The sequence below is a fragment of the Onychostoma macrolepis genome, chromosome 23 (genome assembly GCF_012432095.1).
Source record: "Onychostoma macrolepis isolate SWU-2019 chromosome 23, ASM1243209v1, whole genome shotgun sequence".
Lineage (NCBI taxonomy): Eukaryota > Metazoa > Chordata > Actinopteri > Cypriniformes > Cyprinidae > Onychostoma > Onychostoma macrolepis.
Window position 1 is genome coordinate 6,128,638 of NC_081177.1, and position 14,351 is coordinate 6,142,988.

The window sequence follows — 14,351 nt, forward strand, 5'->3', positions numbered from 1 at the left end:
ACACACACACACAAAATAGTGGATTTCTCCGTAAATGTACATCTGGGACATTTAAAATGTCGGCTTTCATCACTATTAATGTTTGTCTTTCTTCAGAAAAATATGAACAAAATCAAAAATTAGAGCTGGGGAAGTTTCTGAATTATGGTTAATTTGACACAAAGTGACCCAGTAATTTCCAAGTTGATTGCAGTGCAGTAGAAGAGAGAGGAGCACAGCTAAATTAAAAGAGTTTTTGGTGCAAGAACTCTTGATTAACATTATAAGAGATGAAAAAACTGAAACATGGCCCCTTTAAGTGAAGTGAAATGAGAGATTTTCATTAAAATGCAGTTCAATAACAGTAAACGAATACACTGCTGTCAGGCTATTTATATTCTGCGTTTCATTTTAGTGAGTCATCAAGTCGCTTATAAATCCAGCTGTCTTTCGTGATTGTGTGAGGTGGGTTATCAAACCCGTCATTCACGCGTCAGATTCATCAGGCCAGAAATCCTGTAGGAGCCTTTTGTTTGTCTTCTGAGAACCTCCAAAAAACATCCTGTCAGACATACTGCCTCCTGACTCCTTTCTGCAATTATGCAGATCAATCTTGTTGAAAAGAAAAACTGCCAGCCAAGAGCAGGTTATAATTATGACCCTCCAATCTGTGATCTCTCTATCCTCCAAGCGCTAATTGATTTTGACACACCATTTTGTTCTGTTAAAATCGTCTCTGAATGTAACATGCTCTCAGCTTCAGGAAGCAACGGCAGTCACTGAAACTTTCAAACTTTTAAGTGTCTTGCTGGAAGTGCTTGAGGATTCTGTGCTTCTGACACCAAGACAGAAATAGTGAAACACATATAAGAGAAGGTCGTTGGCCGTTCTTCTGGAAGAGCTGCATGAATTATGAGGTTCTGATGAAACGTAATGCTTTCGGTGTCCCCATTAGAGCTGTAATTTCAGACGCAATCAGGACAAGCTTCTGTCTTCATTCCAGCCTTTTTCTCTGCAGCAATGGAAAAATAATAGTCAAACGTTCCTGCAGTAGATCAAACGGTAGAACATTTGTGGAGGCCATGGGTGGACAATGCATGAAGCAATAAAATCTTTGGATAAAAGTTATGCATTTGGCAGACACGTTTACCAATGGGGTGCATTACATTCACTTTTTACATTTGACAGTTTATCATTTCCTTTCCCTGCAACTGTTTGAGCTACAGAAACACTATAAAATTATGATGGAGTTTTTGCATTTTCACATATTTTCATGACAAGTACATTTAATCCAGAAATTCTGGATCAACTTCTATGATTCTACTTACACTTGTACATAAAATGTATGTAGAATCTTCCTGTCAGCCTGTAAAGATTTGGACAGGTTATGTATAATGGTGTAAATTATGTCAATACAAGTGTGCTTTAATATTTTACACATTTTATAATAATAGTAAAGCAATTAGAACTTTTCATTTAAAAATACACAATAAGCCAAATGATTAATTTAATAATTGCTATATTAATTCAAGATCCACTTAATGCATTTTCATTATTTTATACAATAACTCAGAATACAAATGCATTTTTCTTAGACAGATTAATATACACTATATCAGTGGACTCACCAATCATTATTATGAATATTTTACACATTTTAACATTAAAAATGCATGATATGCCAATTAATTAATTAGTAAGATATTCATACGGTATTGTATACAAAACTGATTTGAAACATTTAAGCAGAAGCCTTTTAGACCAAGCCTTTAGAAGATGTTTAAAATAATATTTATAGAAATTCTGTCAAATGTGTCCAAAATTTTCATGTTGTCTCATATAGACTCTTGTCTGACCTGCCAATATTGTTACATACTAGCTGAAAATTCATTACAGGTTATGAAATGACCGGACTGCTGGTTTGTAGCAAACATGCAATATAGTTGTCAAGTACATCAGCACGCGGCAAGATCATGCATTGTTCACGAGGGTCTGTTTCTTTCAAAAGAGCTGATGTGTTGGACATAGATGTAGTGTTTAGAGGGCAGTTGGCAAACGGCTGCCATTGACAGCATACAATCAGCCTGATGTGCAAATTGAGTTTGCTTCCACGTTCCTGGTGTGGAATACCAACGAGGCCGGTTTCATGCAGCTCTGTGTGTTTGTGAGGGGGTCGAAGTGCAAAGACGCCTCGCTCTTGATGTGTTTGTAATAAGAGGTGAGGCGCGGGGTTTATGGGTAGTGCTCGGGATGGATTGGCTCTTCAGATGCCAGGGAAGTAGAGGGCCTCGTCCTCATATCTGCGCTGACATTCCCCAGCGTGCTGAAATAAAGGGCAGCGGAGGGAACTTGACTCTGGTAATGACGCCATTAGTCCTTCCGTCACTGGCCTGGCCCTCATTAGAGTCTCGCAGGATGCCATCTGAGTCCATCATGAGTCTCTGAATTGAAGAAGGCCATTTACAAGGCCCCAATGACAGATATTATTACCATCTCACTGTGCTGGAGCTCAGATGACTGTAAACATGCAGAGATGGCCAGCATTATGTGCATCCTATTGCCTTCTACAAGCATATGTCTGGATCATGAGCCTTATACATTTAGTCACTGACTGGTCATTCTGGTTGCTCTTATCAATTCCTGACAATTCCTGACAATTTTTTAGGGTCTTAAAATCATGAAATGGAAGCATACATTTCCCTGCCTGCTGCTTTTCTTTTTGCAAAGGTTCTCTTTCTGCTTTTTTTTTTTAGTCTATAACAGTTTGTAAATATATGAAACGTTTATATTTAATTTAGCTAGATGCCAATTCATACATGCAATACATGCCTGTACTGCATTTGCATGTACTGCATGTATGAAATTGCATGTATTAGTAATTTTTTGACTATTTTGATATTTAAAAATATGCAGGGACTGTAGTTGCTACACCTTTAATCAGCATTTTAATGTAAAATGTATATTAATGAACAAGAGAAAGTGTATTGTTTTGGTCCTAGTCCCCATTTCTAGGTTTTCAACCTTTTAATAACTTTTTTTGCTTTTACTAGTCATGTTAAAGGAATATTCAGCCAAAAATTAACATTTGCTGAAAATGTACTCACTCTCAGGCCATCCAAGATGTACATGGGTTTCTTCGTTAGAACAGATTTAGAAAAATTTAGCATTAAATCACTTGCTCACCTATGGATCCTCTGAAGTGAATGGGTGCCGTCAGAATGAGCGTCCAAACAGCTGATAAAAATATTACATGTAATCCACACCACTCCAGTCCATCAATTCGTACCTTGCAAAGCGAAAAACTGTGTGTTTCCATTGTTAAGATGTTTTTAACTTTAAACCTGCACTTCTAGCCAAAATACAGTCCATAATACCATCCAAAATCCATAATAATGCTTCCTTCAGTGAAAAAGTCCATCTCCTGTTGTCCTCTCCTGCCCTCTGTTCTGGACTGTTTTCACTTGTAAATGGTGCTTGATCTGTGCATATTTCTCTCCTGATTCAGGTTTTTCAGTGGAGAAAGCAATATTATGGAATGAGGACAGAAGTAACAATTTGAACTTAAAAATGTCTTTGTTTATTACATACACGCAACTTTTTGCTTCACAAGACGTTAATTGATGGACTGGAGTGGTATGGATTACTTGTGGATTATTGTGATGTTTTTATCAGCTGTTTGACGGCACCCATTCACTGCAGAGGATCCAGTGGGGAGTAAGTGATGGAATGCTACATTTCTCCAAATCTGTTCCCTTGAAGAAACAAACTTATCTACATCTTAAATGGCCTGAGGGTGAGTAAATTTTCAGCAAATTTTCATGTTTGTGTGAACTGTTCCTTTAAGTGCTTCTGCAGTGTGGCATGTGAAGTTCGAAAACTGCCCATGTACGGCCTTCTTACTGAAGTACATACAGTACTTAGTTGAAGTAGGTATGCAACCAGAAATTCATATGGATGCTTGTATCTCCAAACCGCTGTACTTCTAAAGAATGCTAATCTCCACCTTGAAACAGCCATGCTAGAAACTCTACTGCTAACATTAATATTTACACCAAGTCACCTCTCCCTCGAGTGCATTGAGAGGACATGTTTAAACACGGCTTTCACTTCAAGCCATCTCCAAAGTAAATATTGAAATGAATGCATTCTTTTAAAGAGAGTTGTGACCTTGTGTTTAATGCACATGTTCTGGAAATTGAAAATATAAGAAATTCTATTGCACTGAAAAAAAAGAAAAAAGGAAAGCGTATTATTGTTCTATTAGTAAATATCTAAATACCCTAAAACAAGATATATTTATTTTAGAAGCTGAATTATGTAATATTGTTAACTAAAACGAAAGCGATAAAAAGTGTATTTTTGGTCATTTTTAATAAAAGCTAATTATCAAAAATATAAAAATCAGATGAAAAATGAGAAATGTTACCATGACAACTAAGTTAACTAACTTTGAAATGACTAAATAACTTTGGCAACTAAGTGAAATAACTAAGTACTAAAACTAAAACTGAAGAAAAATGAATAAAAGCTATATAGAAATGGCAAAAATAACAAAACTTAAATGATAAAAAAAAAATATATAATGTAAAAATAAAGGCTGATTCAAAATATTAATAAATACTAAAATAAAATAGTAAAATATAGTATGTAAATAGTAAAATAAGACTTGTTTTTAGAGAATATATCTTGAATTTAGTTTATTTTAAGATTTTTAGGTTAAGATTATTTTGTTCTTTTCTTTTCATATTTTTTATGCATACTGTTCTGAATTATTAGACTGAATTAGAGTTTGTGTCATATGCCGAAGCCGTACCCCCATTATATTGAATTTATATATATTTATAATATATATATGATGAACAAAACATAAATAATGATTGTGAGACGCCCAACAGACCCTTGTTTCTGTTGACTAACACAGTCTGTGAGTTTTTCTGGCACGCTGTTACTTAAAGCTTTTAGCAGCTCGGGTCTCTCTGGGGTTAATGTGTGACCACACGGGAACCCTCAGCTGAATGACACAATATGGCCAATATTATGAGAATATTATGGCATCTGAAACAAGCAGAGTATCTGAATGGATAACATGCTGATTCACCTTAAAGTAACACTACACAATAGCTTTTTGCAACCACATCCATTACCACTGCTGGGAAATGACCCTTTAGAAAACACCAACTAATGTGGCTTGCTGTACTGAAGTGCCACAGAAGTATTTCATGATGATTGTAATACGAACGTGAGTATAAAAGGCTGGGATGTGACGAATCAAAAGTCAGGCCCTGGAAATTGATACTGAGCAATGTGTGCTTGCTAATGAAACAGTCTAAAGCAACATCAAATGGCATACCAAAAATCTGAGCGTTTTTAGGATAAACTATTAACACTTTGAGACCAAGAGAAAGTCAATCGGGTTAATAGTTCAGCTAAAATTGAAAATTGTCTAAAATTTACTCATCTGCAGAACAACTAAGATGTAGATGAGTTTGTTTCTTCATTAGAACAGATTTGGAGAAATGTAGCATTACATCAGCAATGGATCCTTTGCAGTGAATGGGTGCCGTCAGAATGAGAGTCCAAAAGGTGGATAAAAACATCACAATAATCCACACCACTCCAGTCCATCAATTAACATCATGTGAAGGCAAAAGCTGCGTGTCTGTAAGAAACAAATCCAACTTTAAGATGTTTTTAAATTTAAATTGTTCCTTCTGGCTAACATATGAATCTTCCATCCATAATATTGCTTTCTCCAGTGACAAAAAGTCATCTCATCTGAATCACGAGAGAAATATGCACAGATCAGGCACTGTTTAAAAGTTTAAACAGTCCAAATATCTGAACAAATATGTCTGTTGATTTTGATGTGAGAGGACAACAGGAGATGGCCTTTTTGACTTCACTTTGGTTTTAAGGTTAAAACGTCTTGATAATGGATTTGTTTCTTACAAACACGCAGCTTTTTGCTTCACAAGATGTTAATTGATTTTCTTGTGGATTATTGTGATGTTTTTATCAGCTGTTTGGACTCTCATTCTGACGGCACCCATTCACTGCAGAGGATCCATTGGTGAGCAAATGATGGAATGCTACATTTCTCCAAATTTGTTCCCATGAAGAAACAAACACGTCTACATATTGAAAAATAAGGGATTAAATTTTGAGCGAATTTTCATTTTTGGGTGAACTATTATTTTAAGGTTAATTTATTATTTTGGTTCTCAGTTGCGTTTTTATCCTCAAATTCCATGCAAATGCAGTCCTGTATGTAAAACCTAAATTTAACTTGCAAATTAGGCTATTTCAGAATGCTTTATACTAACTTTTATGATCTGCAAATTATGGTCACACTCTGTTTTGCGGGTGGTTTTCTCAACTGAACAGACTACCTCAGGAATTATGTTAGAATAAATCTGCGATGCCAGTTTGTCTGAACCGGAAATTAAATTTTGCTGAGTTTTGGTCTTTGGATTCTCATCGCCAATCAGTTCTGCTTGAACAAGTGCCTAGATGCGGGATTCATTCTGCCATGCTTAATACTTATTTACAATTACAATGGCTGTACATGCTGGCAGACAGACCGCTGCTCTCTGTAGAGCTGAAGTATGTTTGATTTGGAAGGAAATAAGCTGCACGAGGTCTGTTTGTGATCCCGAGTGCTATTAACACTTACTCATACGGCATTCATACACCTTCTGGGATTGTAAATTCAACATAATAAGCGAACGCAGGACTCACTTTATATGCAGATTAGGCCTTAAACGATGAAAGTGTTTGTGTATTAGCACAGTCAGTGACTAGATTAGTACTCAAGTCAGTTCAGCACTTCCTGCAGTTCATTTCATTATGGACCCTCAAAGAGAGAATCATCAAAGAATTAATTCTTAACTATGATTGGGCATCTTCCAAATCAGAGCTGGGACCTTCAATAAAACTTATTCAGTTTTATTAATGATTATTATTGTTATTGTTATTGTTGTTATTAATAATTGATAATAATTATTAATTATTGTTGTTCTTAATAGTAATAATAATGTTAGTGGTGCTTGCTAATAAATAATATTAGTAATAATAATAATAATAGCCTATATTAATTATAATAGTTTTTGTTATTATTACTATTAATAATAATCATAAGAAGAAGAATGTTAGTGGTGCTTGCTAATAATAATAATAATAGTTGTTATTATTATTATTATTATTATTATTATTATTACCAATACTTCAGTTTTTGTTGGTGTTAGTTATTAACACCAACAGGAAAGGTTATTATGTGGGTATAGGAGAGCATAAGTCTAAGTGGACATCCATGACATGTGGAGTCCCACAAGGCTCAATTCTTGCACCACTCTTGTTTAGCCTGTATATGCTCCCACTAAGTCAAATAATGAGAAAGAACCAAATTGCCTATCACAGCTATGCTGATGATACCCAGATTTACCTAGCCTTATCTCCAAATGACTATAGCCCCATTGATTCCCTCTTCCAATGCATTGATGAAGTTAACTGTTGGATGTGCCAGAACTTTCTTCAGTTAAACAAGGAGAAAACTGAAGTCGTTGCATTTGGAAACAAAGATGAAGTTCTCAAGGTGAATGCATACCTTGACTCTAGGTGTCAAACAACTAAAAACCAAGTCAAAAATCTTGGGGTGATTCTGGAGACAGACCTTAGTTTTAGTAGTCATGTCAAAGCAGTAACTAAATCAGCATACTATCATCTCAAAAACATTGCAAGAATTAGATGTTTTGTTTCCAGTCAAGACTTGGAGTAACTTGTTCATGCCTTTATCACCAGCAGGGTGGACTATTGTAATGGTCTCCTCACCGGCCTTCCAAAGAAGACCATTAGACAGCTGCAGCTCATCCAGAACGCTGCTGCCAGGATTCTGACTAGAACCAGAAAATCTGAGCATATCACACCAGTCCTCAGGTCCTTACACTGGCTTCCAGTTACATTTAGGATTGATTTTAAAGTACTTTTACTGATTTACAAATCACTCAGTGGCCTAGGACCTAAATACATTGCAGATATGCTCACTGAATATAAACCTAACAGACCACTCAGATCATTAGGATCAAGTCAGTTAGTAATACCAAGGGTCCACACAAAACAAGGGGAGTCTGCTTTTAGCTATTATGCCGCCTGCAGTTGAAATCAGCTTCCAGAAGAGATCAGATGTGCTAAAACATTAGCCACATTTAAATCCAGACTCAAAACTCATCTGTTTAGCTGTGCATTTGTCAAATGAGCACTGTGCTACGTATAATCATTTTCTGTTCTTAACTGTTTTAAATTCTTTTCAAATCAATTTTTATATCTTGTATTTATTATTATTATTTTTTAATTCCTTGTTTTTATTGTTGTGACTTTTTTTTCTTTTTTTTTTTTAAATGAATTTTTCACTTCCTTTTATGTAAAGCACTTTGAATTACCACTTTGTATAAAATGTGCTTTATAAATAAACTTGCCTTGCCTTGCCTTGCCTTAGTGGTGCTTGCTAATAATAATTAGTGGTATAACAAACACCACTAAAAATAATACTACAACTTCTACTGTAATAATAATAATAATAATATCAATGTAGAATATATTTCTTATTCTTCTTCATCTTAATAATAATAATAATATCATTATCATTATTAACATTCTTCGTGGTGCTTGCTAATGATAATAATAGTAATAAAATAATAATAATAATAACTTAGAAATGAATAATAATAACTTATTATAAATTATTATTATTATTAAAACCATAATGAGCAATGATAACCATCTCTGTTTGGCCCACACACTTACAGTCAAGTATTATCTAAAGACCAAAATATGATTGGAAACAGAAACAAAATCAAATAGTTATTCACTGAAACATTACATTATGGCTTCAGAAGAGGAGAATGAATATGATTATGATGCTTATGAGTCTCCATTTCTTGTAGTTGCATGCAAAGAGTGACCAAAAACATCTCCTTTTGTGTTCCACAGAAGAAAGAAAGCCATACAGGTTTGGAACGACATGGGAATGAGTAAATAATGACAGAATGTTCGTTTTATAAAGAGCTGTTCCTTTAAATCTCGGGATTTTCCCCCTGATCTACAACAGAAGGTGTGAAATGGGAGAGGTGGGGGAGAAAGATATTGAGGTGTGATGCTATAACCAGATTACAGGCTCTTCTGTGCTTCCCCTCATGGTTTTGGCCGATAAAAGTCATTTGTGTAGACAGGCTGGAAGAGGAATGCTAATACTTGCTATCACTGGGAGACGCAGATCCAGTTCCTCTTGGAATTAGCAGTCATATTCCACTCTGATATGCCAATCGCGTGTCTCTGCCGATGGAGTCACTGTTGTTTATGTGGAACCGCCTCAAGCATCCATATCTGCTAATCGTGTCATTAAGACTGTATTTAAGAGAGGACACGGCGAGACCGGTGAACAGATAAATCATGCACTTCATTTAAACGTGCCTGTAATGAGTTTGGCATTTTCCATCTCATTTTATGATTGGAGCGTACGGTTCAAGGCAGCACACGGGTTTGCTAAGTCTGTGAGATGCAAAACGCTTGTGATGTGCCAGTGCGTCATCATTAGTTAACCTTTTTCAGATTTCAAATGCTCTTGACTTTTTACAATCAGCATGCATCATCAGTTGTTCAGTCAAACACTTGACAATATCTTATGTGCTGTTGAACAATACAGAACAATACCGTTTTTATTTTATAGCGCACTGGATTAGCATCCTCTTTGGTCTTAGGACAACAGTTCTGTCAACAAGAACAACAAAAATAATAATAACAATAATAATAATAATTTATAGTGGTGTCTGAACCCCGAACATTATCAGGAAGGCTATTCCAGAGTTTGGGAGCCAAATGTGAAAAAGCTCTACCTCCTTTAGTGGACTTTGCTATTCTAGGTACTACCAAAAGTCCCGAGCTTTGCGACCTTAGGGAGCAGGTTGGATTGTAGCGTGGTAGAAGACTAGTCAGGTATGCAGGAGCTAAACCATTTAGGGCCTTATAGATAAGTAACAATATTTTGTAACTGATACGGAACTTAATAGGGAGCCAGTGCAAAGACCGTTAAATTGGGGTAATATGATAATATTTTCTTGACCTGGTAAGGACTCTAGCCACTGCATTTTGGACTACCTGTAGCTTGTTTATTGAAAATGCAGGACAACCAGCTAGCAGTGCATTACAATAGTCCAGTCTAGAGGTCATGAATGCATGAATTAGCTTTTCTGCATTGGAAACAGGTAACATGTTTCGTAGCTTGGCAATGTTTCTAAGATGGAAGAATGCTTTTTTTGTAACATTGGAAATATGATTTTCAAAAGACAAGTTGCCTTCTAATATAACACCCAGATTTGTGACTGTAGAGGAAGTAACAGTACATCTGTCTAGTTGCAAATTGTAATCCAAGAGATTCTGTGTACTGTTTTTGGGTCTAATAAATAATATCTCTGTCTTATCTGAATTTAATAGGAGAAGATTATTGGTCATCCAATCTTTTACATTTTTAACACACTCTGTTAGCTTAGATAATTTAGAAGTTTCATCTGGTCTTGTTGAGATATATAGTTGAGTATCATCAGCATAACAATAGAAACTAATCCCATATTTTCTAATAATATTACTGTTACGGTTTGCTATACTAATGGAGGCGCATGACAAGGAGTATAAACAAAACAGAGTCTTTTAATAAAACTACAAATGAAGAAACAGAGAATATCCAGGAGCAAGGGGTAGCAAAACACATAGATCAAATAATAGCAGGCAAAGAAACAAGGATGAACACAGGCTTTAAATACAAAACGTAATCAAGGGGAAACAGAAACAGGTGAGGAGCTAATTAACCAATGAGGAGAACTAAGGAAACTGGGTCAACCTGTGACAATTACCAAGGGGCAAGATGTATATTGAAAATAGCAGAGGACCTAGGACAGATCCTTGTGGTACTCCACACTTTACTGGTGATAATTGAGATGACTCCCCGTTTAAATAAACAAAGTGGTAGCGATCTGACAGGTAGGATCTAAACCATTTTAAAGCCTGCCCTTGAATACCCGTATAGTTTTGTAATTGATCTATGAGTATGTCATGATCTATAGTGTCGAACGCAGCACTAAGATGATGCAAGAAGCAAGTAATTTGTAATTTTAACAAGTGCAGTTTCTGTGCTGTGATGGGGCCTGAAACCTGACTGAAATTCTTCACAGAGATCATTTTTTTGCAAGAAGGAGCACAATTGAGCAGACACAACTTTTTAGACTGAATTTTAGACATAAACAGAAAGATTTGAAATGGGTCTGTAAAGCACTGCAGTTTTTTCTTTGGGTGTGACAAATGAAGCTGAAGTAATAGACGCTATAGATAGAATCTATATTTGTTATTGTATTTCTGATGTTATCTATTTTATCAGTGAAGAAATTCATAAAGTCATTACTATTAAACTGTGAGGGAATATTTAGATCGGGTGGCGTCTGGTTATTTGTTAATCTAGCCACTGTGCTAAATAAAAACCTTGGATTGTTTTGGTTGTTTTCTATGAGTTTGCGGATGTGCTCTGCCCTGGCAGCTTTTAAAGTCTGTCTGTAGCTGGACATACTGTTTTTCCATGCAATTCTAAGTTATTTTTCTCCATTTGCGCTCAAGATTACGAATTTCTTTTTTGAGAGACTGGGTATAACTGTTGTACCATGGCGCAGTACGTTTTTTCTAACCTTTTTCAATTTGATGGGGGCAACAGCTATTAATGTATTAGAGAAGATAGTAATTTTGCTAGTAATTTTGTCTAGTTCATGTGTATTTATGGATACACAGAACAGTTGAGATAAATTAGGCAGGTTATTTGTGAATCTGTCTTTAGTGGCTGGAACAATAGTTCTGCCCAGACAATAACGTGGAGCCATATAGTTAATATCAATAGTACGCAGCATGCACGGTACAAGGAGATAAAAGTTTTTGTGTACATAATATATGTGTGTGCACTGTGTATATTTATTATGTATATATAAATACATACATTTGCATGTATATATTAAAAAATATGTTATGCTTATATATTAAATATATTTATATATAATATAAATTATATGAATATAAATATATACATGTACAGCGCCTTCCAAAAGTATTGGAACAGTGAAGACAAAATTGTTCTGCTGTGGAGTCAAGATATTTGCAAATATGATGAAAAGATGAATATGAGACAAAATTACAGAATGTCACATTTTATTATTAGCCGTTTCAACACAAATATGTTTTACCAAATAAAAAGAACAGCACTTTTAGAGTTCATCCCACTCATTGATGTGAGCATAAGTATTGGGACAGTTGAACATAAGGCAGATATAAAAGATTAAAAGCTATTATTTAGTTGCAGATCCCTTGTGCACAATCACAGCAGTGAGTCTGTGACCCATAGACATCACCAGACTCTTCGTCTCATCCTTTGAAATACTTTTCCCAGCCTTTAATGCAGCCAATTCCAATTGTTGCTTGTTTTGGGGAGTTTCTGCCTTTACTCTCCTCTCCAGCTGGTGAAATTCATGTTCAATCGGATTTAAATCTGGAGATTGACTTGGGCAATCGAAGACTTTCCATTTCTTTGCCCTGATAAACTCCTTGACTGAACTGGCAGGGTGTTCGGGGTCATTGTCCTGATGCAATATGAAGCACTTCCCAATGAATCTGGTGGCATTTTCTTGAATATTGGTAGGCAAGATGGTTTTGTACCCTTCCAACTTCCAACAGAGGTTTGTTTCTTGCTGTGTAGCCTCTGTTATTCTGTGTCAAAGTCTCCTGAGGACAGTAGATTGTCAGAGCATCACCCCAGCTTTCTGGAAGTTGTTGGTGATTTTACAGACACGTGTTTTAGGGTTCATTTTCACAGCTTTTATGATTTGTCTGTCATCAACTACTGTTGTTTTCTCAGCCGATCAGGTCGTTGTTGGTTGCTGGTGTCGCTGGTGGTTTCCAAACTCTTGATTTCTCCATGCCCTTTGTTTTTGCTATAGCTCTAACTGACTTCCTCTTTTCTTTTAGCATCCAAATTGCTTGCTTTTCTCTCAAAGTCAGCTCCCTCATCTTCATCCTGGTTTGTGTGTCATCATCGAATGCAAGATTCAGAATGCAGAAGTAATGGATATAACTGATACGACATATTCCCTGCTTTTAATATCTGAAGAATTAATGCATGGACACACTTAGGAATACCTGTGAGGCAACTGTTCCAATACTTATGCTCACATCAGATAGAGGGATGAAACTCTAAAAGTGCTGATCTTCTTAGCTGGTAAAACATCTATGTGTTGAATCACCCAATAATAAAATGTGACATTCTGTAGTTTTGTCTCATATTCATCTTTTAATCATATTTGTAAATGTCTTGACTCCACAGCCAACAGAGCAATTTTGTCTTCACTGTTCCAATAATTTTGGAGGGCACTGTAAATACATGTAAATATTTTCTAAATATATATTGTATGTGCGTGTCTTTTAAATATACACTATAAATATACACAGTACACACACATATATTATATACACAAAGACGTTTATTTTGGATGCGATTAATCAATGACCAGCACTAAATAATAATAATGATGATGATGATGATGATGATGATGATGATTATGATTATTATTATTATTAGCAAGCACCACTATAAATTAACAGAACAATATAATATTATTAGTATTAGTGTTGTTGTTGTTGTTTGTTAGTGTTGCTTACTAATAATAATAGTCGTAGTAGAAACAATAATTGTTATTTATACTTAATAAGCACCACTATGAATTAAAAACAATATAATGTATTGTTGTTGTTAGTTGTTAGTTATTGTTAGGTGCTTGATATTAATAATAATAAAAATTATGATTATTTTTGTTTTTATTATTATTAGCAGGCACCACTAACAAAACAATAGTAATAATAAAAACATTGCACATTATTATTATTATAACTGATTTGAGGTTTAGCATTAGGGTTAGGACATGAATTTTAGTTTTTATATAATATGGGGAACATCAGTGAGAAGAATAGAAAATCTGTTTGGGAAAAAAAGTTTGATGAATATTCAGGTTGACAGGCCATGCAAGAATAAGAAAACTAATTCTACAGTTGTAATTACATTTATAATGTGCTTTTAATTTCGTCTCAGCCAATAATTGTCTCAGATGAATATCTTTAGTACACTCATCCAAGGTTTTATGCACAAAACATGATTTTTCTTTTTTGTCAGCATTACAGTATTTAAAAAAAGATAACTGATCCACTGTGCATAAATCAATTACTGTCTCTTAGAAGATAAACCCCTTTGTGCTCAAAAATAAAAACATAACAGCATTCGCCTAAAATTCATCACATTG

The 14,351-nt window shown here is 35.1% G+C and overlaps 1 protein-coding gene across 3 annotated transcripts in view; it reads left to right on the top strand.

Moving 5' to 3' along the window:
• The window catches only part of kcng1 (potassium voltage-gated channel, subfamily G, member 1), a 76,963-nt gene that overhangs the window by 27,539 nt on the left and 35,073 nt on the right, over positions 1-14,351 (top strand). The window contains exon 1 of one of the 3 annotated variants that reach the window (XM_058762459.1): positions 10,935-11,007. The exons of the other annotated variants lie outside the window; for them this stretch is intronic. The gene's annotated coding sequence lies outside the window, so the exon portion shown is untranslated. Of the gene's footprint in view, positions 1-10,934; positions 11,008-14,351 lie in introns of those variants that run through there. 3 annotated transcript variants of the gene reach the window in all.